Source organism: Protopterus annectens, chromosome 9.part0 (genome assembly GCF_019279795.1).
Source record: "Protopterus annectens isolate FY-2018-M chromosome 9.part0, PAN1.0, whole genome shotgun sequence".
In the NCBI taxonomy this organism is placed as follows: Eukaryota; Metazoa; Chordata; order Ceratodontiformes; family Protopteridae; genus Protopterus; species Protopterus annectens.
The window spans coordinates 390,883,947-390,904,006 of NC_056743.1; positions in this window are offsets into that span (position 1 = coordinate 390,883,947).

Genomic DNA, 20,060 nt, shown 5'->3' on the forward strand with positions numbered 1-20,060 from the left:
GGATACTTGTGTACAAAGATTGTACATCAAGAGTCCCCAAATAATCATGAGGCGAGACTTGCACATCATCCATCAATAACAAAAATTGTTTAGTGTCTCGAATCCTGGCTGTTATCAGGACCAACAATCTTTTTAATTTATACTCTAAATATTCGGAGAGGGGTTCTGTCAATGAGCCCCTTCCTGCCACTATGGGTTGACCTGGAGGGTTATCTAATCTCTTATGTATTTTGGGGACCATGTAAAAATATTGTGGAGCTGGATAATCAACCTAGAGTTGTCCTTTGAGATGTGAAGTAATAATATGTGCTTCATAAGCTTCTTGTAAAAACCTATCAATCTTGATTTTATATTCAAGTGTGGGATCACTGCTTAGAACAGAATAGAACTGTGTAGTTGGCAATTGTCTAAATGCTTCTGCCATATAATGTGCTTTGTCCCAAATAACCACCGCACCTCCTTTATCAGCACTCACTATAACTATATTGGAATTGTTCATTAGCCCTTTTAAAGCTTCTTTCTCTATTGATGTCAAATTTTGAAACCCTGGGCTAAAAACCCTAGATTGATTCAAATGTAAATCTTTCAATACTAACTGTTCATAGGATTTTATAGTGCTGTGATAAGGGGGCATAAACTGTGATTTTTTTGAATTGAAAACCACCTGGTTGAACCACATTGGAAACATGTTCTTTCAGTGCATAAAAGTATTTCAAATTTAATTTTCTACAGAAACTTTTGACATCATTAATAACATCATACTGTGACACAAAAAAAGAAGGAACAAAGCCAAGGCCTTTATTTAGCACACTGAGTTCACTAGGAGAAAACGTGAACTTGGTTAGGTTAATAACTAAGTTGTTGATGTCATTAACCTGATTTATATCAATATTTAAGTCTGAGTCTGCTGCTGCAACAGATTGTCCTGAAACTTCTTCATTACAGACTTGTCTACGATGTTTTCGGCCTGCCCTTCTAAAGGGGTCTTATATCTTTTAGTAGCTGGTGAAGGGAAATCCTGTATTTCACATATTTCAGATTCCGTATCTGTATTAGATAAACTTGAGGAATATTCCGATGCACTAGATGGTTTGTCATGTCGCCTTAAAATAGACTTTACACTTTTTCTTTTGGGCCTGGGGATTTGTTTGTCCTCTGTAAATCTTACCGCCCGGTTTTGCTTTTTCCATGTATAAACTGTTGCCATTTTAAAATCATTGACATCACGTTGGTATTTATTCATTTTTCTTTTGCACAGTTCTTTGTCATATTTTTCTGTATCTGTAACAAACTGTGTATACAAATTCTGATAATTGGGAATTTCAACAAATCCTTTGGTATGTTCAAAGCACTGTTCAAGCTTAGCTACTAAATCAGGTAGTTGTTTCTCATAATGTTCCACAAGCATTTGTAAAAACATATTCGAGACTGTAGCCTGTATGGCCCTCCATTTTGACATAAACTCTTCATCGTTGTTGCCCAGTCCTGGCTCCACATACACTCTGAGCCCTCTCGGTATGATTTTAGTCTCTAAATAAGCTTTTAACAGTTTACAGTGCCATACACATGAACGCACCCATTTAGAAGCTTCTGTAAGTTGCCCAAATATTTCCACAATGTCAGCTTGTCTAGTCCCCAATTTTGTTTTGTAAATTATCGCGCTCACCATGAGCGACAATAAAAAAAGCACTGTCATCTTTATCTGCCACTATATTATGTAAATATGTCCGAAAATCCGTACCTATTGCCATATCTGAGCAGGTTATTGTATTCGCCACTTCTGACCCAACTACGGCTGTAATAACTGTCCTTATAAAACATTTTGTCAAACCACAAATCCAGACAAAAAATCCCCAGGCCCTCACCAACAATTAGGGCTTCCTGGAAAATGTTCCAGCACTACACATAAACACTCCTTCACACGAAAAAGTGCATGGAACATAAATGGTGCTCAGAATCCAACAATACGAAACCCAAAAACATATTCCAGCAATCAAAATAAATCCATCAAGCCAAAGTGAAAAGAAGTTTATTAGGCAACCTGCCCAACAAAAACACAGACCGGTGCCGGTTTCGCTCAAGGCATCCTCAGTGTGCGTGATTATGCAGCCGTTAACTACTCCGGATATATACATGTCAGTGATGTAACATCTCACTATGTGCTGACATAACATTACATTATCTGTTGACTGTACTCTCCTGCACACATGGGTTTATATGGGTGATTCAAATGTTTATTATACAGACGATTACTACATATATATATATATATATATATATATATATATATATATATATATATATAGATAGATATATAGGTGTGGATAAGGTATACTTTTGCACAAGATAAACATCCCTGCCATTATCAGGATTGTAACCTCGAATGCACAGATACTATGCGGATGCTATAACCAGTACACTGTTGTCATTAACATTGCTTCCACCTATTTCCTATTTAGATGATTTATATGTGTAAGCTTGGCTAAGCAAAGGGCAGGAGCCCCCAAACTCACTGAACTTCATGTACTCTTGAAATAACAACATATAACAAATGTACTGTGAGACAATACATTATATTCCTAACTACATTAGGCATAGCCCCTCACTGACACACTTCAAGGGAAACCTTGCTTTGTGAATGGGTAACAGACTATACACCCCTGGGATCATGTGTCCCAGAACCATACAGCCAGGGGGTGCGGGAGCCTGTCCAGTTTGATAGCTGCAAGATCTGTTGGGGGAATTGAATGGTGTTGAATTGCCACATTAACATGCCCTCTTTAGATCACTAAGTGCCCCTATCACCCTCCACAACCCCAGTCTTCAACAGCTTCCAGCACCTCTGCCTGGAATTGCTTCATTGGCTATGTTTGACAGAGGCTCAGTTACTTCATCAATGGTGTGGGGAGGGCCAAAACATTGTTGCTATGCTTCTAATTGCCCTTGGGCAAATAGGTAGTAGGCTATCTGTGAACCTCTAACGTGCAGGCCATCACAGCCATAATATATGAATAAACAGACCTTCAAATCACAATATACAGTGAGAACTCACCATGTAGTCAGGAAACAGTTGAGTACAGCAAGAACATACAGAACACTGATACTTAGTCACTCCAAAAGCATATCTTGGAAGCTAGAAGACTTGTATAAGTTTAAGGCTTTCTATTGCTTACCAGTAGGTTACCTACAGGGAGGATGAAAAACAAGCACAGATGGGGAACATGCATGCAATAATACCATACCAGCCTATGTGTCAGCCTTATGCTTTGGAATACTGGCCAAGGTTTTTGGCGCCCCATGGTGCCTTATTTAGGAGAGTCTCGAAGGTGAATACCAGCTCTGTACACAGCACAATAGCAGATTCAATGAGGATTATGCTACTCAACACCAGGGGTTGTGATCACAACATGCATGCACTCACAGCACTCCTCAGGATGGACAACATCAACATCTGTGCATTAACTGAAATCTGTCTTAAGGCTCCTGAGAGCACACCAGCACTACCAGACTACAACCCATACCACACATTTCAGCCACAGAACATGGACTGACAGACATGGAGGGGCTGTATCCATATTCATCAGGGATACCTACATCTCCAGGTTAGTGGGGCAGCATGATACCTCTGTGATCATCCATGTGCAGCTAACATCAGCCACAACTGCAATGTGGAATGTCGCCTGCTATGGATTACCCTCCATGACCCAGGACCTCCACTCCACCTACCTGGAGACAGTGGAGAACACGACAGTCCTAATGCACACCCTGGCATTGGTCGATGTCAACTACCATACCATTAACTGGGAAACGTACTCTGGTACTAACTTCCAGGACCAGCGCTTCCTGGAATGAATCATCTCATATGCCCTGTATCAGGTGGTAACCTCCCTAACTTGGGGTGGAAACTACTAGATGTGGTTATCACCAACATGGGCAACAGGTGCACCACAGTGGAGGTTAACTGGTCACTGGTTAGATCTGACTATCAACTAGTCACTGTTTCCACACCCTAGTATCTCCCCCACCCAGGATACAACAGTGTATACCTTTCCTACAGGTAAATTTACACAACTAGTGACAGGATTGGGGGGGTTTCACAGCCCCCACGCTAAGGGGAAACACTGCTCAAGATACAGACAGATTTACAAATGCAGTCTATAAGCACCTACATGGATGTATGGATCATGCCATCACTGGTAAACCAAGACTCACTCCTCCTAGACAAGGACACCAATCTAGTAGACCTCTGCAATAAACAGGCTATACTACAGAAGTAGGACAGTGTTCCAGACACACAGCAAATCCCACGAAGGGCAGACATCCATGACCACTATTAGTATGATACGTAGGTCCCTCATGACATCATCCAAGGCTAACATCATCAGGAGAATACGCAAAGATTCGAAAGATAACCACAAAGCCTTCTTTGGCTATGTCAAGGATCTACGTGGTGACACAAGGAATTTGCACTGTGCTGGTGAAATATAGCACAAAATATGCTGACCCTACTGATATCGCCAACATCCTTGCAGACACATTCAGTGCATACTTCCCCCGCAAAAGAGCCCACAACACTACCCGAAAGGTACAGTATCCCACCCATCAGACACACACTGGTGGAAATGGCTCTCTCTAACAGCAGAACACAGCATCAATGGAGGCAGATGTTGACCCAGGCTTCATCTTGCAAACTGTACAAGGCAATCTGCTCCCCACATAATTAAGCATTCCTACCTCAGCCTCTCCACAGGCTACATGCCCATACAATGGCGCGTGGCAACGGTTATTCCCCTTCATCAAGGTGAAATCACAACTGACCATGGTAACTACCACCCCATAAGCATGACTAGCCTGGTCTGCAATGATATGGTTCGCATCTTCATGGCACTCATTAACAATGACTTTGGTAACCTTCGAACATGTGACCCAACCCAGGTTAGCTTGGTTAAGTGCAGTTCATGCCTACTGAACCTGTTTGATGTCTTACATACAGTCACCAAGACATTAGATGATGGGGGAAGTTGTTCACACATACTACCTGGACCTCACTAAGGCTTTTGACACCATGCCCCACTCAGGTATTATTGATAAACACACAAGCCTGTACATTCACCCATACATCACAGGTTGGGTTGCCATGGGCTTACACACAGAACCCACATAGTGCGACTAGCGGTCTCCAGGTCCAACTCTTGAACAGTCATGACTGGTGTCCCACAGGTCTCAGTCTTGGGAGCCCTACTGTTTGACATATACGTCTCAGATGTACAGACAGACACAGGTGGACTACGGCAGACCATGTTTGGCAATGACGGAAAACTGGGAGCTATGATTGATAGTTCAGCTGACACGGACATCCCTCAAGGGGCCTCACAGAGAACATCACAGGGTGCCAAAGACATGGCCTCCAGCCAAGTGCCACTAATTGCATGGTCATTCCATTGTGGAATTTGCACCCACATATTAACACATGAGCGGCAGCCACTTTAATACAGACAAGGTAATGGGATATCTGGGGACTAAGGTAGATAGTGATCTCCCCTTTGACAATCATATCTCCACAGTTGTTAGGACATCCTTCTATGTAGGCCATCTGATTACTACAGGATTCCCATCTAGTCATACTGGGGTTATAGTGCCCCTTTACTCATCACTCATCATTCCCATCATAGGGTATAATAACCGATATGGGATGTACCTCAGAGGACACATCCAACAGCTGGGGGGGTCCACGAATGTACCTCACCAAGGGGAATACTGGCCTCCAACATATGTTCTATGCAGCTAGACTGAATATACTCCTGCTTTACTCAGCAGCATCTCATTTACCCAAAGTTGAACTCCGTTGGCCAACACAGCCATGTCGAACTCAGGCTTGATAGATGAATCCATGTCACAGTGAGCCACACACTGTAGTGAACTGACCTTGCCACAACAATAACTGGAGGATGCTGAAGGGACAGCTTCTTGTCACAGACACTCCCCATACTTTGGAACAACATCCCTAACTACATTATACAGAGCCCCTCACTAACACTCTGCAAGAAAAACCTTGATGGGTGGATGGGGAACAGTAGATGCACCCCAGAGATCCCGCCATTGGTTCTGCTCCACAGAGGGACGGTTAATGTATCAATGGGGTGTCAAAAACTGACACATTTTGGCTGGCCTTATGAATGGCCTTTGGCAGTTGGCCAAGTACCTACCTATGAATCTATACATACAGTATCTGCATATGCTGATAGCTTAATTTACTGTTCAGGTGTTGACTTACCTTGTGCCAATGGCTGTTGTGTGTGCAATAGTTGAGGGCTGCCTATGTTGGATGCACACTGTAGACTACCTACACATGACAATTTACAGGTAGTCTTGTGCGTGTGCCATCCATTTTTACTGTATGTGCAGGAGGAGAAAGGTGTTAGTCCCTAGGTGCCTACACTGTCAGTGTGTGCGCTATACGTTCCCTCTTTACCAAGGTATGGGCATACTGGGCATGCCTCCGTCTGCCTACTGGGGCTGGCTCAGGGTCTTCATGGTCTGAGTACCTCTGTGTCTGTGGGGCCCTTGGCAATGGTGGTGGGCTGTGAGGGCCTTCACCATTCTAGCCCTGCTGCAGCTGTTTCTGCAGGACCATATTGTGTAGCATGGCACACACTATGAAGATGTGGGCACATGTGTTGGGAGAGTACTGTAAGACTCCACCAGATATGTCCAAGCAACGGAACCATGATTTCAGCATCCCAAACACACGGTCTATGATAATTCTGGTTTGTGCGTGTGCCTCATTATGGCATTCCTGCATGGGTGTGTGTGCATTTCTGATGGGAGTCATCATCCAAAGTTCCAGTGTATAGCCAGCATCCCCCTACCAGGTGGCCATTTGGGATGTCCCCCATGGCAAATAACTAATGCAGCTGTGAGGCATGCCAGATGTGGGAGTCGTGATAGCTTCCAGGGCTGCCAGCATACACATCTATGATAATGCCCTGGTCATTGCACATGACCTGCAGTTGATGGAGGGGTATCCCTTGTGGCTTATGTAGCGTCTACTCCCCTCACTGGGTGGTGACTTGATGTGTATGTGCGTGCAGTCTATTGCACCCAGTACCTCCAGAAATTCTGCCACACTGTGGAAGAGACGCATATTGCTGGCCAACTCCTCCTGCGTTTGGGGGATGTATATGTGCTCATTGGCATGTGGTAACATAGCATCCAGGAACTGGTGTAGTACCCGGGATGCTAATGCCTGTGAGATACCCATGATATCCCCAGTTGGTCTTTGAAAGGTACCTGTAGCTAGTATTCTCAGGCTTACACATACCTTCATATCCACTGGGATGGGTTCCCCTCTGTTTGTTCTGGCTCTGAAGCATGGCCAGCACAGCTCCACAAGTTGATGTAGGGTGTCCCTGTCCATCCTGTAATGCTCTACTATCTCCAGATCATGTAGCCCCTAGTAGGTTACTCTGAGTCTGAACACTCTCCTCCTCCTCTGGTGCCTGTGGTGGTCATGTGCATCATCCTCCACACCACCTTCAGTCTCCAACACATGCTGGTGGATCAAAGCTATGGCAACCCATAACATGTACATAATAAAAGTCCCCCATCTGTATACACCACTGGTGCAGAATGTATGGGAATACACAAATGTGTGTGAGGTGCTTTCACACTTTATATTATTGTGCTATGGATGCTGCTGTTGATGTAAGTGGGTGTGTATGAGCTATTCCAGCTGCTGCATGTCTTAATTATGGGTTTTGCAATGAGTACTGCATGTGTGGGGCCTTTACTGTGGAGATCTACTTGCCTGCCTTGGTTAATCTGTTGCCCTTTAATTCACTTTTAGACCTGGATCCCCTCCCATTATCAGGCATGCATCCACCTGCTGTCTTTCTTGTTTTGTACTTTGCCTACTCAGTCATGGCAAAATGTGCCTTGTAGCTGATATACTGCATATCGCCTTTGTTCTGCTTTGACACTTTGCTGTTTTCTTTGCAGTATAGCCCCTCCCCTTCCCTGTTCTGCCGGTAGCTGCTTGCAGCCTTGTTAGGTGTTGTCAATGGCCCACTGTAGGCTCCTAGGTGCTAATTAGTAATTTGTACTCCAATTTCACTGCTGCAGCATTTCCTTATTTCTTTCCTATATCCTTCCTGTTTCAGCTGCACTGAGCACCGCTCATACCCGTTTACCGAGTTTACACAAGTTTTTATCTCCGTTCACATGCATACTCGGTTACTTTGTGTACTCTCAGCTAAGCTTAGCTATGGGCAATTTGACACACCCCTATCCTGCAGCTTTGCCTAGCTAGGGGCAGACCGGTTTATCAATGCTCCAATGTGCTTACAGCAATGGCGACACACCCCTCTCTTGATGTCATCTTTATCTCAAGGGGTCTCTTCAGTGTTATAACGCTATGCTATGAGGTGCATCATTACACCAGCAGGGAATCTGCGATTCACTATTACTCCTCTCATTTGCATGGCATTGCCTACTAATTCCTAGCTACTGCTCATAACACTGTCACTGCCCCTTAGCAACCCTTGCGCCATGAGTATGGTGTAGCATGCCTGCCATTGACTATTATGGGGAAATTGTGATATGTGTTTCATTGCGGTTTTATTTTATATTTTTATATATTCCTTGCAATCCCCTTTGCGCACCGCTGCCCTGCGCCTCCACGTCGTGATAGTGCGACTATATATATTAAATGTTAATTTTATATTTTTACATTTTTTTTTATGCCAATGGCTATATATTTAGCCATTGGCATATATTAACAATATAATACATGTGTTTGGTTGGCTGTCATGGCTCCGATTTTATGTTTGCAAAAATGTAAACCGTTTTTTACGGTTTACATTTCTGCATGCTTACACTATGCCTGCACCACTTTCTGAATCACTACATACCTTCATTTACATGCTACATGGCTACAAATGGGGTAATTAGCATACAAGGCTCAGGAGTTGTGCGGGCGTAGCATATGCAGGTAGTGCACATGGGAATGGCTCGTACCTGAATCACTCTGCAGCCATCTTTGGTGTTAGAACGCCGATGCTATGCCTGCACTGGCGCTAGCTTCATGGGTGAAGAGACTTTGATCCTCTACACCCAGTGCTGAAGGCTGTGCTCTCTATAATCTTACATCTCTAAATATACTTACTCACAAGCTATATACATTTGGGGAGGAAGGCAACTTCCTTTTCCTCACAGTTATGCAGTCTCATTGTTAATTCTGACTGTTGATGTATATAATTGCAGTCATTTACATTTAATTGACATGTCACTTTTATGGTAGATGCAGCATTCATATCCACATAGCCCACAATTTTCATATAGACTATTCTTAGGATTTTTATATCCTTTTACTGCAGCTTTGTAGAAAGTATTTATCAGCACTTGAGATAGTGGACCTTTTTAGGCTACATGAGTGATAAATACATTTGTGAGGTGCTTTCTATGGCAGTTGAAACATTAACACTAATCAAAGAATAGTAACAAAACATCCATGTTTTGTACATTTATGTTCTGTTAATTAATTGTTTCCTCAAAATTGTCCTTTTTCATTCATACCTCACCAGCATACTTAGATATCCTAACAAGCAATACTGATAAAGTTTCCTTTTTCAATAAAATAAACAACAGATGTGTATATTGATAAAATCTGCTATTTCTTAACAACCCATATTCAAGGTGTAACACATGGTTTCATGGTAAGCAATTATGGGAATAATTTAATAACCTATCTGCTGAGAACACACTTGGCTTTACCTCTTACATCACATTACACTCAGATGGTTAATTAACACTCAAGAAATGTATAGCCTATCACATGTTGTAACTCACAAAAATGCATATATGTATATAAATATATATATATATATATATATATATATGTATATATATATATATATATATATATATATATATATATATATATATATATATATATATATACATATATATATATATATATAGATTCACTTTATAATCTCAAAATGCTGAAATATCAGTTTCAGTATCTCGAGACTAGAAAGCCGAAAAATCAAAATCCTGAAACTTTAAGACCGCGAACTTTCAAACCACGAATGTAGCAAAAACAAAACACTACACCACGCAAACACAAATACACCTACCTGCCGACATTACCAAAAATCAAACCAACACTCACAGACACAACAAAACTGACACACACACAAGCAATCTTGCTAAAACCAGGGGGGCACGCCCCCCTGCACCCCCCCACACCCCCCTACTTATATATTCTAAATCCGAGGATGCACTAAACACACAAATACATAAAATGCACTACTACTCACACTCACACACTAAAATTTCTACCCAATACCCTTACAAAAACACCACTTACCTCAAACCCCAGCTAAATCCACAAACTGCACATCATGTCATGTACATGAACACATAATGGCGAATGTGACATTTTCGCATTCGCTATTATGCAGTTTCCCATAACTGCACTTTTGATTTTATAGTCTCGAAATACTGAAATTCAACATTTCAGTATTTCGAGATTATAAAAGTGTAACTATATATATATATATATATATATATATATATATATATATATATATATAGATATATATATATATATATATATCTGGGTCCCTTTCACATGGTCAACTTTTCAGAAAGACGACGTTCATATGGCCGAGGCCATATGATCGAGTTTTGAAAAGCTGACCATGGGGAACCGCTATCTCCGTACAGTGCAGAATGGGAAAATTTCCCTCTTCCGCACTGTAGTGTGATCTCTGAGTTAGCATATTAAAGTTACAGGGGGTGTGAGGGATGGAGCCTCCCAGTAGGGTGCAGGTGGGCATAGCCCCCCTGCTAACAGTTTAAGGTAAGTGTCTATTGTGTTATATGTGTTTATTTTACATTGTCGGCTTATTGAAAGTCGATCATATGGTCTCAGCCATATGAAAGTCGACTTCCTGAAAAGTCGACCATGTAAAGTAGACCTATATATATATATATATATATATATATATATATATATATATATATACACACACACACACACACACACACACACACACACACACACACACACACATATATATATATATATATATATATATATATTTATATAAATAGAAAGACATTAAACTTCCCATATAAACAATTTGATAAACATTCCAATCCTCCATATCACTTCAAAAATGTGATTAATTCTTTAATATGTGCAACCCTCCGCATAGTAAAAACAAATGTTATACAATTTATTTCTCTCCATTGACAGGGAAAGCTATGCCTCAGCCAGTAATATGGTGCAAATGTTATTAAACTTCTCAGTTATTAGTGATCTCAAGCTAATGGCAAAAATATAATCTTTGGAAAAAAACATGCTGATTATCATCTTGACAAACATCCTTTCATTAATCTAAACATAATCCTGCTGCTTTTTCACTCAGGACAGAGTGCTATAACATTTCTCATATGCACCAAAGAAAACCTACTAAAATTATAATATTTAAAAGGATTTTTCAGATGGCAAATATAGTTCCCTTACCTCATTTGACTTGGAACATATATAATCCTTCCATATGAACATTAATGGTGAAGCATTCATAGAGCTTTGCAACAGTTTGAAGAAGTTCCTTGATAAATTGTTCCCAAAGAGCATACAATGAATGGAAAGTTCTGCAATTAACCCAAATGATGAAATTATCAAATCAATAAGCTATTCAGCCATATCACACTTTATCAATTCCATCACAATAAAGCTATCACATGGACTAGAGTTCCAGGGGTATAGAAGGACAGCCCACTGGCTCAGCAGTTTGGACAACTCCCTAACACTTGATGTTAACCTCTGTAGGGAATGAATGGACTGATGAGGCCCACCAAGCATAAGCTATTGGGTTGTTGTTTGGGGAAGAAGGTACCACCCCATGAGGGTGTGAAAGATGGTTAACTACAATCAAAAGAACGTATTGAAAGAATTAGAAAAGCAAAGTTTCATTTGAGGTAAAACTTGCCATTACGACAGGTGGGAATAAAAGGTCACCTAAAATCTCATCTGAAAAACAAAGATGAAGAACACAAGAATGTAGTGCACTAACAGAAAATGGTATCACCATAGTCTATCCCCATTTCACAGAGGAATCACCAAAGGTGTAACGTAAGGTATGATTGTATACCTGTTAACCATGATGTGGATAACTTGTGCTGACTAGCAGCATAGATGATGGCAGAGATGAGCCAGGAAGGCTATGAGTGAGGAGCTGTTGCTGGCTGACCAGTCTTTGGGGTGGATAGCTTCTCACTTAGGTTATGCTTAGAGGGAGTATTAGGTGTTGCCGCTATGGAGAATGGACTTCTGAGCATATAGTGCCCAGTGATGTAGTGCATCAAACAGTAAAACTTGGGTCTGGAGGCACATATGCATGCTATGGTAAGCAGCAAAGCTGGAGCTCAATAAAGGTGCCTCATGGACTAGGTGCTTCAGGGGGATAGGAGAAAAGTCCACTGCATTTAGAAGATTGCACCATTCTCTAACACTTAATGTTTGCCTCTGTAGGGAGGCTGCTTAGGCCCTCCAAATATAAACCTTTGGGCTATTGCTTGGGCTGGAAGATGCCGCATATGTCAGTGGGGTGAAAGAAGGGAAGCCATTGATTGAGACCCTGTAGATGGGGTATTAAAAATAAATAAATCAAATAAAAAAGGAATGATGTCACCATAAAAAGGCCCACAGATTTAGGTAACACATTAGCACAGAGATCTGAAGTAGATTTTTTTATGCCACGGGGGGACCCCATGCACGTTTCTTCTCTGCAACATAATCCTACCTGAAGTTATATTTGAATGATCTTCTCTGCTCTCAGTATAAATAGTAACACCAGTTTCATGGGGAAAGATGAGATATCAGGAAACAGGAAATAGAACAGTAACAACGCCCTTGATATCGAAAAGCAGGTAATTGAGACCTAATATGTGAAAGAGACACTGCCACTGAATCCAGTAATTACAGACTGATCAGCCTTATAAACATATCGTTCAAGTTGATGTACAGAATCATTATGCAAATTATTTTTGAGGGTGAATGAAACCTCCTTTCCCATGTTCTAACTCAGTGAGTTTTGAAACTTGCATTCTTAACTTTTTAAATTATTCTGACAGTGTCTCTACCTCCCTGAATGAAGTTTTATATCTCCTTGCAGCTACTTCAGCCTGGCTAAAGCATTTAGCACTATAGCCTATGATGGCATTATACAGAAAGTATAGGATCTGAAAGTAAGGAAAGCCATAATAACAGGTATACAACTTTCTACATGGTTATACACAAGGGCTAACAACTGGAGGACTTTTATCCTCACCATCCCCTATCATTGGCCAGATCACTCAAGGCTATGTACTGGTGGGGGAGGGATCCCTCCTTTTTGCCATCCCTTTTCTCAAGCATGTAAACTAACTCCAATCTGGTTCACCAAGCATATAGATGTCTGCAGACTTGGAACACTTTCTTTGACTTCTCTTCAGATGCCACTTAAAATTACATTTGAAAGGTGCAGGAGAAATGACCTTACCTTCAGAGTCAAAAGTCCAGCATTCTTATATTTGTCCTTATGCACTGTTAATGAACACAACTAAAAGTTTAAGAATACTAAAAGACCTTGTAATCCTGGAATATGATAATCTTTCTTTTGATAAACATAACTACTACATTTGCAAAGCACATGTGGTTGCCCATCAGATCTTCTCATCTTTGTGGGTGACATTCATGTTAGGGAGATAACTGTTACCTTATCTTATGAGGCCAGTTATAGAATGCTGCACCCTGTTCTATAACCTACTTAGACCTCATCTGTTGCAAATGAAGACTGTGCAAAGATTACTAACAAGGAAAACTCAAGTGTTAAAAGGGTTGTTTTAAGACTAAGGACCACATCATCCCCCCCGTCTATTTCGCTCTCTCTCTGTCATATCTTATCAATTTCCTAGAGGAGGCATATGCTTGAGACACAGAGCATTAAAGGTTCCCATATTATTTGGAATCCATTTTATAGAATACCCCTGGGATGCTTAGCTGCAACAAAAATGAATGTCAACTGTTCCATAAATATATGAAAAATTCATAGCTCAAGGGCTTTTATAACTTCAAGGCGGAACTAGATGAATATATATGCAAGTGTCAACATGGGATCTGGGGCAATAAACTACTCAATGACCAAAAGGCCTCTGAATCTATAAATTTATGTATGTATGTATGTATGTATGTATGTGTATGTGTACATGTGTATACATATATATATATATATATATATATATATATATATATATATATATTTTTTTTTTTTTTAGTTAACATGGCTGGGACACTGATCTAAACAGTGTTAAAAACATGAAACCTACGAAAGTAACACATATAAAAAAATAATTGCAAAAGCCTTATATTCTTAAAGAACAGTGTAATTCATGATATTAGAATGCAAATCATTTATTTTTTATTTGCCACAAACTGAATTTAATAAAAGATGTTAGAAGTCTGTTAATGTATATTATTTAACTTTTGAAATCTAATGTCAAATTTTTTTCTGAAAAATTTGTGAAGCTTAAATTTTTGATATGCAGTATATAATTGAGTGTGTGATGATGTCATGGGGTTTAATGCACTTATGAGAGTTTGTATCTGCATGTTTTCCGACAGCACTGAAGTGAAGTACTATATAAATGCATGTATATTTCTACTTAATCTTCAAGTAATTAGCACAAATTACTTTCAGAGGCATGCACATGAAACACCATCACATATAATTACTAACCAATTCATTACTGTGAAATTGTGTTAGGGGTTGTGTCATGAAAGGCTGAAGAATGTATGAGGTATATTATAAAGAGATATGCTGAATAAATGATAAATCATTAAGTACTGCATAAATATTGCACGGCCTGTCATCAGCTTCTCCTGTATCCTTTAGTGTCTCTTGTTTTCTTATTCTATTGGCTTATACTTTGCGTTCCCTCTGTCCTTTACTACTCAACTCTCCCACTTTACATTTGAAAAAAACTCACATTTAATTGATTCTTTTTTTTTCAGGAAGAGATAAAGTAATAGACTGAGAAGTGAGAAGGGGACCTATGAAGCAGTTAAAATGGGCACAACTCAAGATGCCTTATGGATATGTTATTTCAAACAGAGGGCAGTTAGACCCTTAAGACATAAACAGAGGCAGTGTTGCAAGGCTGTGCAGTAACAAAGTTTTCTTCTACTTCTGGAACAAACTGAGGACTGGCTAGGAAAACAATACAAGAGAAAAACACACTGTATGTCTGCAATACTCTGGTGGATCTTTTTAAATATTCTTTGCTTTGTCCACTGTACCAGTACCCCGTGAAATCTCATATTCATTTCCTTCTAAAGATGATAGCTACCGACCAAGGAATGATGCCATCCAGACAGATATTGCTTATATTGTGCTCTAACCCTATGACACTTATGGCAGCCAACAGGTTCAACACACATTACTGATCCCAGTACAAAAGCATCAGTGCCCATGCCTGGTTCAAGCTACAGTGTATGATACTTACCATAAATGCCCAAGCCTTCTCAATTCTTGGTGGAAAGCACCACTGCACTATTGGTACACCCATTCTCTTGTAGGTTGCTGGCTGCCTCTGTATCACTCCCAATGGAAAACCTAATGACAACCACTCTCTCACTCATATTCTCCCCATCTAACATGCCATGCACCAGTTACTAAGCATACTCTTGTATCTTGGGTTATTTTTAGGGCCTTACCCTTTTTGTCATGAAGCCAAGCAATATTCTAGATGATTATATTGAATGTGCCTTCTTCTTTCAGCAATGTTATATGGTCACACATGATTATATCAGCAAAATATTTATATTGAAATAGTATAATGTACATATACTTGAACAGACAGATTTAAATTCTACATACATCCTTCACTTAGTTGTGATGTCAGCATATTACAGTATGTGCACTATACTTCTGTCTCATTATGAAGAATTGCATTTAAGTGCATCAAAACCATTAATAACATTGTTTCATATGTAATGGTAACTGCTAGGGAAAAACAGAGCACAATTTCACACCAAGGTGAAAAAAGAAGTAAACCATTCCATTAGGGAACCTGATTCTGAAGCATTGATGGATAATACGGAGTGATTTATTTATTTATTTAATCATTTCTTTTGTTAACTTAGACAGCCTGACTAGGCAGTTGGACAGGAACATTACATAATCATAAGATCTGAGGAAATTACAAAAAGGAAAAAGAGTTTATACACTAACATTTCAAGAAATGTTCAACTAAATGTCAAAAATATTGAGGAAAGTGATAGAATGTATTACAACATTTACATGACCTAATAACAATAATACAATATAAAAAAGTATCATTTTTGTTTCATAATAAGCTCAGAAAGACAAAGTAAAGTATCTGTGACATGGGTAAGGCAGGAGGGGCAAATAAGTAGGGGAAGGTATTGAAATGGAAAATAAAGTAAGTGAAGAAGAACAGGAAGACAAAAATAGAATGAGGGGCTAGATAAAAGTAGGAAGATGGATGAAGATGCAGACAAAGTAATGAGGTAGGTAGAACCATGTAGTAGACATTTCTAAGGGAAGATATGTAAAGACAGGATGAAGAGAAGGTGAAAGATGAAGACACTAGATAACATTATTGGGTAAGGGGAAGGGGAGAGCAAAAGGGCAGGGAGAAGAGAGTAGAAGGGTATAGCAGGAGGAGTAAGAAAGTGACGGTGGTTATAGGGATTACGTTTGAAAGAAGGTGTAGTAATGGGTGTATAAGGGTTAAATGAAGGCAGTTGAGGGGTAGTATTAAGCTTTAGCAGAGCAGTGAAAGTGTAAGGGGAAAGTATAATGGAGGGTATGGTAATGTGTAGGAATATATTCATGTGTTAACACAACGGCAGCTTTATGTGGAGCCTATATATATTTTTAGGTTATGCTGAAAACATCTGAAATTTGATTCTGTGTTTTGCTGAGGTGGAAGAGAGTTATTAACAGCAGGATATTTGTTGGGAAAGTTTATGGTGCTATACATGATTTTAATTTTACATAATTTAGAGAACTGGTTGTTAATTCTGACTCTTCTTCTTACACTTCAGTCTGTATTTCTTTTTTATTGTAGTACCATGTTTATTTATGTGACAGGGGTTAAATGAATCTTGTGTTATTTATTAGTTGCATCATTGTGGTTACTTTCTGTTTCAGGCTAGGACAGACATTAATATCCAAGCCTGCTTCCTTCTCTCCCTCCCCAGTCTCTTTTCCAATCCAAGTCAAAATCTGCCTTTGACAGGGAATGACTTGACATTATTACTGGAACCTCTTATTTGGAAGCAATTAGGGGACTGATGGTCCTAATTAGGAAGTGCTATTTTACTCACCTTGACATGGTCTACCGTTACTACCTGGTATTAATCTAATGTAGTGGAAACAAAGCATGAAGATAACCATGGGATTATGAAACCATACAACACGGTGATGCTAGAGCACCATGTAGGAACTCCTGAAGGATGCACTGTTGTTCAATCTGCTGGTACCTTTGTGGGCTGCATGAAAAGGTAACTTAATTCAAGGCAGTGTCAGTTAAAAATCAAGAGAATGCTTTACCTGACAAGGGAGCTACAACTTTATTGTTACAGTCCCATAGGGTTTTAAAAGAGACGATATGTAAACAACAGTGTAGTCTATGTGGAAAATCATAGCAGAAAAGAGAAGCATTCCTGCATATCTTTTGTTCAGCAAACCTTGTGTGTTCTTACACTAATGAGTCTCTATAAGGATGCATGTGCAGTGGGATCTAAAGAGTGTGTTGAGCATCTTCTGCAATCCAGAACATAGAACAAGACAGCAGAGATAGAAGAGAAACAAGAACGTTCTGTTGGTGATTCAATAATTAAGACTATAGAGCTACAGTAGAAAGGGGCATAAAATTATCATGAGATAGTTGTGAGGGACAGGGGGTAAATATTTAGTATCACTGATCCAAGAGAAGACTTGCTCGATTTAATAGAGATGGACAGACATATTAAGATCAATGAAAGAAACACACTACAGAAAATCAATAAAACCCAAATGTTAAAAGTTTGATAAAACAAATGAACACAATAATTAGGACTTCTCATAGACATTCATGTGATATAACAGACGTAAATTGGATATAGTATTGTGCAGCTAAATTAATAACAGATAAAAGTCTTAACACAAAAACACAAGGCAGTAAGGGAAAAGGAAGGGGTGAAATCAAATGCCACCATGGAAGTATCGATTAGAGAAAACTATAAAGCAATTAAGACAAATGTTGTCACTGTTAGAAGAGAATAGACGAGGGAGCAGATCAACAAAAATACTGAGGAAGATAGATGTAATAAAAGCAATGCACGGTATCAGAACAGATAAGGATCTTTTGTGCACTATCGCAAATAAACTAAAAATATCAGCACAGGCAGAAAAACCTTAGAAGATATGCAGATAGGAAAAGTGCAAAATAAGCAATTTATTGATGACCTAAAAAAGTTTTATAGAGAATTCAGAAACAAGGCAAAAGGAATTGAAACACCACCAAAAAAAGAAGAAATAGATACATTTTGGAGAAATATCTATGAAGATCATGTGGAATATAACAAAGATGTTAAATGGATATAAGAAGTAAAACAAAGAATAAAAAGTTCAAATGTACAGAATATGAAATGGGATGAAGCAATGGCCAGACAGACTGAAACAAAGTTAAGAAACATTCCTAAATAGAAAACTCCAGGTGCAGATGCTGCACCTAACTTCTGACTAAAAGTATTAACATTTTCACATGAAGGTTTAGCCATGAGTAAGAACTATTTGTATGCACAGCTTGAACAGACTCCAACCTGGTTAACGACAGGAGAAACATTGCTCTTACTTAAGAGCAAACTTGCAAGCTCTCCCAACAACTGTAGACCAATAATTTACCTTCCAACGACCTATAAACTATACACTGGAATTGATGCTGGCAGAGTTTATAGTGATTTAGAAGAAACCTCAATCAATGGCAATAGAATCATGCAGAATTTATACTCATTTTATTTGGGTTATTGTACTTTGATGGTCTACTCAGAAATGGCTAAATAGGAGGAAGTATTTATTGAAAACCCAAAACACAGTCTCAGCTCCCCCAAACAGGGCATAAGAACTCCATTTGTTTTCACTTAATTTAAGGCAAAATAATGCCTCAGCTCATGTACCCAGTTGTTTCATTTTGAGTTACATCAAAACACCTTAAATAATAAGTTATTTCCTGTATATTAGCTGACTACATTAAGTTTCAGGGAAAACACTAACACTAAAAATATTTTCTACCTACAAATCCATAGCAAGCATTTAATAAATAAAATAAATAAATATCCTGTGAATAAATAAATATATATTAAATACTAAATACAATAAATATTTCATTAATAATTGTTTAAATAATTTGGTTGCAATGTACCCTACATAAAAATATCATATAGTTCATTTTTCTAAAAACAGGATTCTGGCAAACATAAATAAGAACTATTTCACAAATGGTTGGTAAGTATTATGCTTTTCATTAAATGTGATCTACTGGACTGCCACATTATTTCTAATATCCCTTATATGTTCCTGTGTTACCTTGCTTACTTGTCATCTTTTTGTTTTGACTTACATAACATTTTTTCACATGCACAAGTAAGATCATAAATAACATGGCTCTTATTCATGGGTATTCTCAAATACTGCTCATTTATATAGATACCTTATTGTTTATGGGCATATGCCCTAAAGCAACACCCATTATATGTACTAGTCATATTGTCATCCACATCCTCTAATTTGATATTGTGTACCACATGGTTTGCTATACTCGGGGTATTCCAAATGTGCAGGTTGGTATGTATATCTGTTTTCATAATGTAAGTCAAAGAAAATAATGCAAACATCAGGAACCACAAGATCACTCATGACTCTAACACTTTCATCCTTTTAATCTTTATTAATAACAAGAGCATTCTAAAAGCTTTAATTAAAGACAGAAAATATCAAGTC